The 7,864-nt window shown below is 41.5% G+C and overlaps 1 protein-coding gene across 3 annotated transcripts in view; it reads left to right on the top strand.

The window, feature by feature from the left end:
* Positions 1–959: 959 nt before the first annotated feature.
* Positions 960–7,864, top strand: part of LOC121565411 (tumor necrosis factor receptor superfamily member 5-like) — a 140,524-nt gene continuing 133,619 nt past the window's right edge. For 2 of the 3 annotated variants that reach the window (XM_045207312.1, XM_045207311.1), the window contains exon 1: positions 5,666–5,999. The gene's annotated coding sequence lies outside the window, so the exon portion shown is untranslated. Of the gene's footprint in view, positions 1,231–5,665; positions 6,000–7,864 lie in introns of those variants that run through there. The other variant, XM_045207310.1, reaches the window with a different exon arrangement.

Genomic DNA, 7,864 nt, shown 5'->3' with positions numbered 1-7,864 from the left:
ACTCCCTCATCAGTTGTTCATTGGTTCTCTCCACTTCTCTCATCTGTTCAGTAAGTGATACTCTGTTGTCTTACATTTACGTTTACATTTACATTTACGTCATTTAGCAGACGCTCTTATCCAGAGCGACTTACAAATTGGTGCATTCACCTTATAGCCAGTGGGATAACCACTTTACAATTTTTTTAAGGGGGGGTAGAAGGATTACTTTATCCTATCCCAGGTATTCCTTAAAGAGGTGGGGTTTCAAATGTCTCCGGAAGGTGGTGAGTGACTCCGCTGTCCTGGCGTCGTGAGGGAGCTTGTTCCACCATTGGGGTGCCAGAGCAGCGAACAGTTTTGACTGGGCTGAGCGGGAACTGTGCTTCAGCAGAGGTAGGGGAGCCAGCAGGCCAGAGGTGGATGAACGCAATGCCCTCGTTTGGGTGTAGGGACTGATCAGAGCCTGAAGGTACAGAGGTGCCGTTCCCCTAACAGCTCCGTAGGCAAGCACCATGGTCTTGTAGCAGATGCGAGCTTCAACTGGAAGCCAGTGGAGTGTGCGGAGGAGCGGGGTGACGTGAGAGAACTTTGGAAGGTTGAACACCAGACGGGCTGCGGCATTCTGGATGAGTTGTAGGGGTTTAATGGCACAGGCAGGGAGCCCAGCCAACAGCGAGTTGCAGTAATCCAGACGGGGTCTTCCTCCTCACTGTCCACAGCATTCTCTGTATATCTGAAGAGCTGTGTTTGAGGCCATGTTCCAAGACTCAGACAAGGCCACCATGCAAGATTAGATTAGTTTTAGGTCATATTTTAGAAAATAACATTACATGCAGCCTGTATATCAATTTTTAAATGTTAACAAATATTAATTCCTAACTCTGACCAAGTTAACTAAGGGTTAACCTCATACTGTATGGCTTGGTGTTCTGTCTCAGAGTGAGTTGCTTCTCTGTCCAACAGGGCTCGGAACCCTCCATGTTCAACACCCCACCCAGGGCTGGCCTCTCTCAGCCTGTGGAGCTCCTCTTCTAGCCTGGTTATCTGCTGGCTCCTCCTTCTCCACCTCCCTCAGATTCCTGACCTCCTCTGACAGATGCACTATCAACTCTGCCTTCAATACAAAGAAACACAGGGTGAAACAGGGAGAAGTTTTTCCTCATTCCTCATGTCTTCTATCATTCGTCCTCTTCCCGACAACTTTTCAAAACACCATAAGGAGGCGAGGAGGAGAATAATCTGTTAATGGTATGTACAAATTATTTTGTTGACTTTAATTTGTTAATTTATTCTTTATTTAATTTGAAGTTAATTCATGCCAGTTTCAGTATACATTTTACAGCAGGTTATCTTTCAATTAGAGATGTTCTATTTTAGTTCAAATTTTAGGCAAAGTGAAAGAGAATTGGATGAGGATATCGTTCAATACAAAGAACCTAAAAGAAAAGTATATGAGATGAGCAAAGTTAGTGCAATTTTGGCTTTCATTTATGTTTCATTTTAGTTTTACAGTTTAATTCTAGATGTGTGTTGTGCTCTGTTGGTTCATGTATCAGTTTTAGTTTGAACAGTCTTGTAACCTGATCTTGTTTCGTTTTTGATTATTTTCCTTTAGTTAACATTTTAGTCAACCTTGAGGGTTCAAAGGCAGAGGGATAGATGACACTGTTAAAGTTAGAGCACTTTTATACTGTAGTATAAAATCTCTATCAGAGATAGAGGGACATATGGTACTGTTAAAGTTAGAGCACTGCTGTGGTAATCAGTATATGGCTGTATACCCATCAAACCTTATCAAATGAACAAAGGTCACAACTTGTTGTTCAGTACATGTGTGAGCTACAATACTATCACAGAAGTCTGAAATATACAGTGCAGAGGAGTTCCTACTTCCTCCCTGACCTCTGACCACATCCTCATTACCAGAAATGATCAGTTCTGTCAGCTCCTCCTGAAGCACAGAGATCTCTTTGTCTTTCTTCAAACACTCCTGTTCAAACTCTGACAGGCGAGTGATTTCCTCACCTAACATCAGTATGTTCTGCTCCTGTAAAAAGAGGGATTACAATACTACAACTACAGTCACTACCAACCTCTAATATGGTGCACAGCCCACTGAGCCAACCATAGTGCTAACAACCATCAGATCTGGGCTATCAATAAAGTGGCTACATGGATGTTTTGATTTCAGACTGATCCCCACCAATCTATATAAAATGATGTACTTTCTCATGTAGTAGGGTCATGTACCATGGTACCTTCCCCCCTGTGTCCTCAGACATGGTGGTTCTGGTGAAGTTAGGCTTGTTCTGATGACCTTCTCTGGCTTCCCCTGGGTCCAAGCAGACTAAACTGGTAATTTCCCTTTCTAGAGGCATTAACCTGCAGGCTTCAGAGAAAAACATTTATAGTTGAGCATGGTTGCAGAAGCACAACACTGGCTGAAAGGTTACAAACAATCCAACGGCTGAAAGGGGCTGACAATTATACTTTTAAAGGCAACCGAAGGTCAAATGTGGATTTTATTACAGATTCATTCATTTAAATAAGATGGTGACATTAATCAATTTACAACTGAAGGAGGGGGCAGATTTAGGGATGACTTTGGGACGCTCTGCTGATGCTCTGGCACATGATGGACACTTCTGATTGTCCTCAAAGGCAGATGGACCTTCTCTCTCTGACTGTTGACTGGATTCCTTGTCATTGACCGTGTCAGATCAGTCTGTCAAAAGAAGAGACTGTAGTAAGTTCACCTGGTTAACTCTGATTACTTGGCAGAGATGTCAGATCAACATTCAGTTTTGATTGATATTTCATTGAGTTGTCAACCAACATAAATTCAATGTGAATTAGGTTAAAAGTTGTATAAAGAGTCTACGTTTATGACTTGCAAATCCAATTTGTTTTCCATGCATAATTGATTTTAAAAAGATCAGTTGGACAAAGTTGTTAAAATGCTGATTTAGCACCATTTTCCCAGTCAGCACTCCACTGTGAGTGTGGACAATGTAATGAGCTCTAGTAGTGTATTAGAGCTTGGTTTTCCTGGTAGTTTGGAGGGCTCCAGGAAGTCTTTAACAGTAGTGGGTTTTGGCTCCAGGAAGTCTTTAACAGTAGTGGGTCTTGGCTCCAGGAAGTCTTTAACAGTAGTGGGTCTTGGCTCCAGGAAGTCTTTAACAGTAGTGGGTCTTGGCTCCAGGAAGTCTTTAACAGTAGTGGGTCTTGGCTCCAGGAAGTCTTTAACAGTAGTGGGTCTTGGCTCCAGGAAGTCTTTAACAGTAGTGGGTCTTGGCTCCAGGAAGTCTTTAACAGTAGTGGGTCTTGGCTCCAGGAAGTCTTTAACAGTAGTGGGTCTTGGCTCCAGGAAGTCTTTAACAGTAGTGGGTCTTGGCTCTAGGAAGTCTTTAACAGTAGTGGGTCTTGGCTCCAGGAAGTCTTTAACAGTAGTGGGTCTTGGCTCCAGGAAGTCTTTAACAGTAGTGGGTCTTGGCTCCAGGAAGTCTTTAACAGTAGTGGGTCTTGGCTCCAGGAAGTCTTAAACAGTAGTGGGTCTTGGCTCCAGGTGTCTTTAGTCTACCAGGTGTCTCACACATCATCTTCAGGATGCCATTTGTAAAGTTGATTTAAAATATATGTAAATTATCTAAAAAATACATCTTTCCCTATTCAACCATTTTTCATGAATTGGTTGTTCATTTCATATGAAATCATCTACTATATACTAGATCTTTCAGTTTGGAAAGTGAATCAAGCTTTTTAATGTGGATTGTATTTTGGAAAAAAATATGCCCATTATACAAGGGTAAATGTACATTTGTTTTTTTATGCAAATGAGCTCTAGCTTAATTTACATTTGAGTTATTTAGCAGACGCTCTTATCCAGAGCGACTTACAGTTAGTGAGTGCATACATTATTATTTTTTTCATACTGGCCCCCTGTGGGAATCAAACCCACAACCCACAACCGTCAGGAAGTCCAGGATCCAGTTGCAGAGGGAGGTGTTTAGTCCCAGGATCCTTAGCTTAGTGATGAGCTTAGAGGGCACTATGGTGTTGAATGCTGAGCTGTAGTCAATGAATAGCATTCTCACGTAGGTGTTCCAGGTGGGAAAGGGCAGTGTGGAGTGCAATAGAGATTGCATCATCTGTGGATCTGTTGGGGCGGTATGCAAATTGGAGTAGGTCTAGGGTTTCTGGGATAATGCTGTTGATGTGAGCCATGACCAGCCTTTCAAAGCACTTCATGGCTACAGACGTCAGTGCTACGGGTCGGTAGTCATTTAGGCAGGTTATCTTAGAGTCCTTGGGCACGGGGACTATGGTGGTCTGCTTGAAACATGTTGGTATTACAGACTCAGTCAGGGACATGTAGGTAGCTTAGTGGTTAAGAGCGTTGTGCCAGTAACCGAAAGGTCGCTGGTTCTAATCCACGAGCCGACTAGGTGAAAAACCTGTCGATGTGCCCTTGAGCAAGGCACTTAACCCTAATTGCTCCTGTAAGTCGCTCTGGATAAGAGCGTCTGCTAAATGACCTATTTATTTTTTTTATTTACATGTTGAAAATGTCAGTGAAGACACTTGCCAGTTGGTCAGCACATGCTCGGAGTACACGTCCTGGTAATCCGTCTGGCCCTGCGGCCTTGTGAATGTTGACCTGCTTAAAAGTCTTACTCACATCGGCTATGGAGAGCGTGATCACATAGTCATCCGGAACAGCTGGTGCTCTCATGCATGCTTCAGTGTTGCTTGCCTCGAAGCGAGCATAGAAGTGGTTTAGCTCGTCTGGTAGGCTTGTGTCACTGGGCAGCTCGCGGCTGTGCTTCCCTTTGTAGTCTGTAATAGTTTTCAAGCCCTGCCACATCCGACGAGCGTCAGAGCCAGTGTAGTACGATTCAATCTTAGTCCTGTATTGACTCTCTGCCTGTTTGATGGTTCGTCGGAGGGCATAGCGGGATTTCTTATAAGCGTCCGGGTTAGAGTCCCGTTCCTTGAAAGCGGCAGCTCTACCCTTTAGCTCAGTGCGGATGTTTCCTGTAATCCATGGCTTCTGGTTGGGGTATGTACGTACGGTCACTGTGGGGACGACATCATCGATGCACTTATTGATGAAGCCAGTGACTGATGTGGTGTACTCCTCAATGCTGTCTGAAGAATCCCGGAACATGTTCCAGTCTGTGTCATGTTCCAGTCTGTGTCCATGTCTAATGATGTTTTGATAAGAAAAATGTTGATGTTCGGCTTTGATTGTTGCTTTTTCCAATAATTTCTTTCTGCTGTCAAAATGACCCCAGAACGGTATAATCCATGTAAAATATGTTGGTAGTTTGAGGGTTAAATCGTATTTTATTTGTTTTGTTTTATGTTCAGCCTGGGGTATATTCATTACGCTGATTCTGTTGCACAACGTTTCTTAAACGGAAGCTAAATATGGAAATCGGGGAGAGACTACCTGAATTTGTCCAATAGAAACTCTTGTTTTGCTCTGTTTGCTTCCGTTTGATCCTGAAATGGTCAACGGTTTCCGTAATTAATACACCCTCTGGAAAGTCCCTGGAACCCCATGTGTGTGTCGTGAACAGCATTAGTATGTGCAACATTTGTGTAATCGGTGGTTTGCCTTCAAAATAAAAGTCCCTATTCAAACTGATGCAAACATGAAAATAGTGGAATCATGACAAAATTGGTACACATAAAAGTTTCATAAAAAATATAAATGCACCCCCCTCCCCAACGTTACAAATATTTTCACATGACCCTCTCCTTGTACTGTAAAATAGATTGAACACACTCCCCTCTCATAGAATTAACTGAAAATAATGTTTACGCCCACAAATAACAACAACTAGCGACCCTGTGTTTATAAACGTGGATATCGACTTTGTCACTTCAGTATGCTTTGTGGCACAGTCGATGCCACGCAGGGCTACAGGCTAGAAGGGTGAGGGTTCGCCGAACTCCCTCTTCCTGCCTGTTGTATTACTTCACGATCAGAGCCGGTTGCAGACAATGATCAGGTATGGGGGAATCAGATTTTGATTCCATATTTATAATTATATAAAATATATGCAACAAATGTTCCACCAACAGGTTTCTGTGCTAGTGCACCACACAACCACGAAACAAAACAAACCGACTTCGGGCACTTCAACATCTGATATCTCCTGAATCACTAACTGTAAATCGCTCTGGATTAGAGCGTCTGCTAAATGACTAAAATGTAATGTAATGTAAATGTTTGCGTTTTCAACACCACAATAAATAGATTATGTCAATCTCGACAAACAGAACATACATCCCTCCCTACGGTGTTATGTAGGTTTACCCAGTATCAAAGGCTTGGTTCTGACAATCTCCAAACGTCAAACTTTTTGGTGTTTTGTAACAGATTTATCTTTCTATTCATCAAATTGCCGCCACACAGTTTGGATTGATTGATTTAATTTAATTTGTCAGTTTTTAAAAATACATACTGTCTATATACACAAATCATTTTACAAGTGACTGGGATTGCACAATAAAGTCGGGGTCTTATTTCCATTGTGGTTCCTATATTTGCTGCAGCATATGCTACAGTAATACAAGGACCAAATGCACGTCTAATTTACACATCTCCATCTGGCTTTCAGGGGTCACCTTATTTTTTAATTGTAAAGATTTGTATTTATTTATTTGCTGTAGAGTAGTGGACGCCAGCAGTCCGTCATAGTAATTTTCTCTCTCCATCAATTCCATTCAAATGGCATCCAAAATAGATAATCCTGTTCAAAATTGATATATATAGATCATCAATTTAATTTAGCCAATGATAATGTCTTAACCGAATTAAACAAAACAGATTTTGCATATTTAAACTGGTTTTGATTAATAAATAGGCTTACAATAATAAATGATATACAATAATAATTATGATAAAACAAATAATTATGAATAAATATAAGTTCCAAAATTGCATTCTACCTGAATAGGGAGTTGCACAGTAGCCTGCATTTGGTCTTGCCAACGTTCTTCTCATCTTTCACTACAATATTAAAACCTACATTCAATTCCCCTTGGAGGCTTTTCACTATAGAGGCAAACTGTTTTTACTCGAACTTTTGTTTTACATCAATGAAAAAGGCCTCCATCTTCACTACAATTGTATTTATTGGCTTTTCACTTTTTATCGTCCAAAAGACGCAATTACCGGCTAAGGGAAACCCTGGCGCATTTTCACATCAGAGTTGTTTTTCTATCAAATTGACTTGTTGCTGATCAAAGTCTGTGCGTAAACACGTAGTGCATATAAAATAACTTTTGTGGTTAAATTCCCAGTTAAATGGGTTTCCATGGCAGTCCTCTGTAGCTCAGTTGGTAGAGCATGGCGCTTGCAACGCCAGGGTTGTGGGTTTGTTTCCCACGGGGGGCCAGTATGAAAAATGTATGCACTCACTATAAGTCGCTCTGGATAAGAGCGTCTGCTAAATGACTAAAATGTGAAATGTTCAACTCCAGTTCAATGTAACATCAATAGGTTTAGGCTCAGTGGCGGTCGTGGCCGTTTAAGATGAGGGAGGATGATTCTTTTCTTTATGAGCATGGCCTTATTTCTATTACAGCATATTGGATGACTATCATTCATATTCCATTCAACCAGCTCAATGTAACATCGATAGGTTTAGGCTACTACAAATGTTCCCTATAGCCTACCCATCATGAAGTTGCTTCAACCTAGCCTATGAATGAAAGTTTACAATTTTGAGAATTTTGAGTAATCAAAAAGTGACATTCAATACCACCTTGCACACTCTTGCCTGCATCTAGCTGATCTAGGGAGTAATCATTAGTGCAACAGTTGCAAATGTGAACTTCTATTGGACAAATTCAGGGTTTTTTAATCCCC

The sequence above is a fragment of the Coregonus clupeaformis genome, chromosome 24 (assembly GCF_020615455.1).
Source record: "Coregonus clupeaformis isolate EN_2021a chromosome 24, ASM2061545v1, whole genome shotgun sequence".
Classification (NCBI taxonomy): Eukaryota; Metazoa; Chordata; class Actinopteri; order Salmoniformes; family Salmonidae; genus Coregonus; species Coregonus clupeaformis.
The sequence above is the reverse complement of the archived record's forward strand: the minus strand, read 5'-3'. Positions and strand labels throughout refer to the sequence as shown.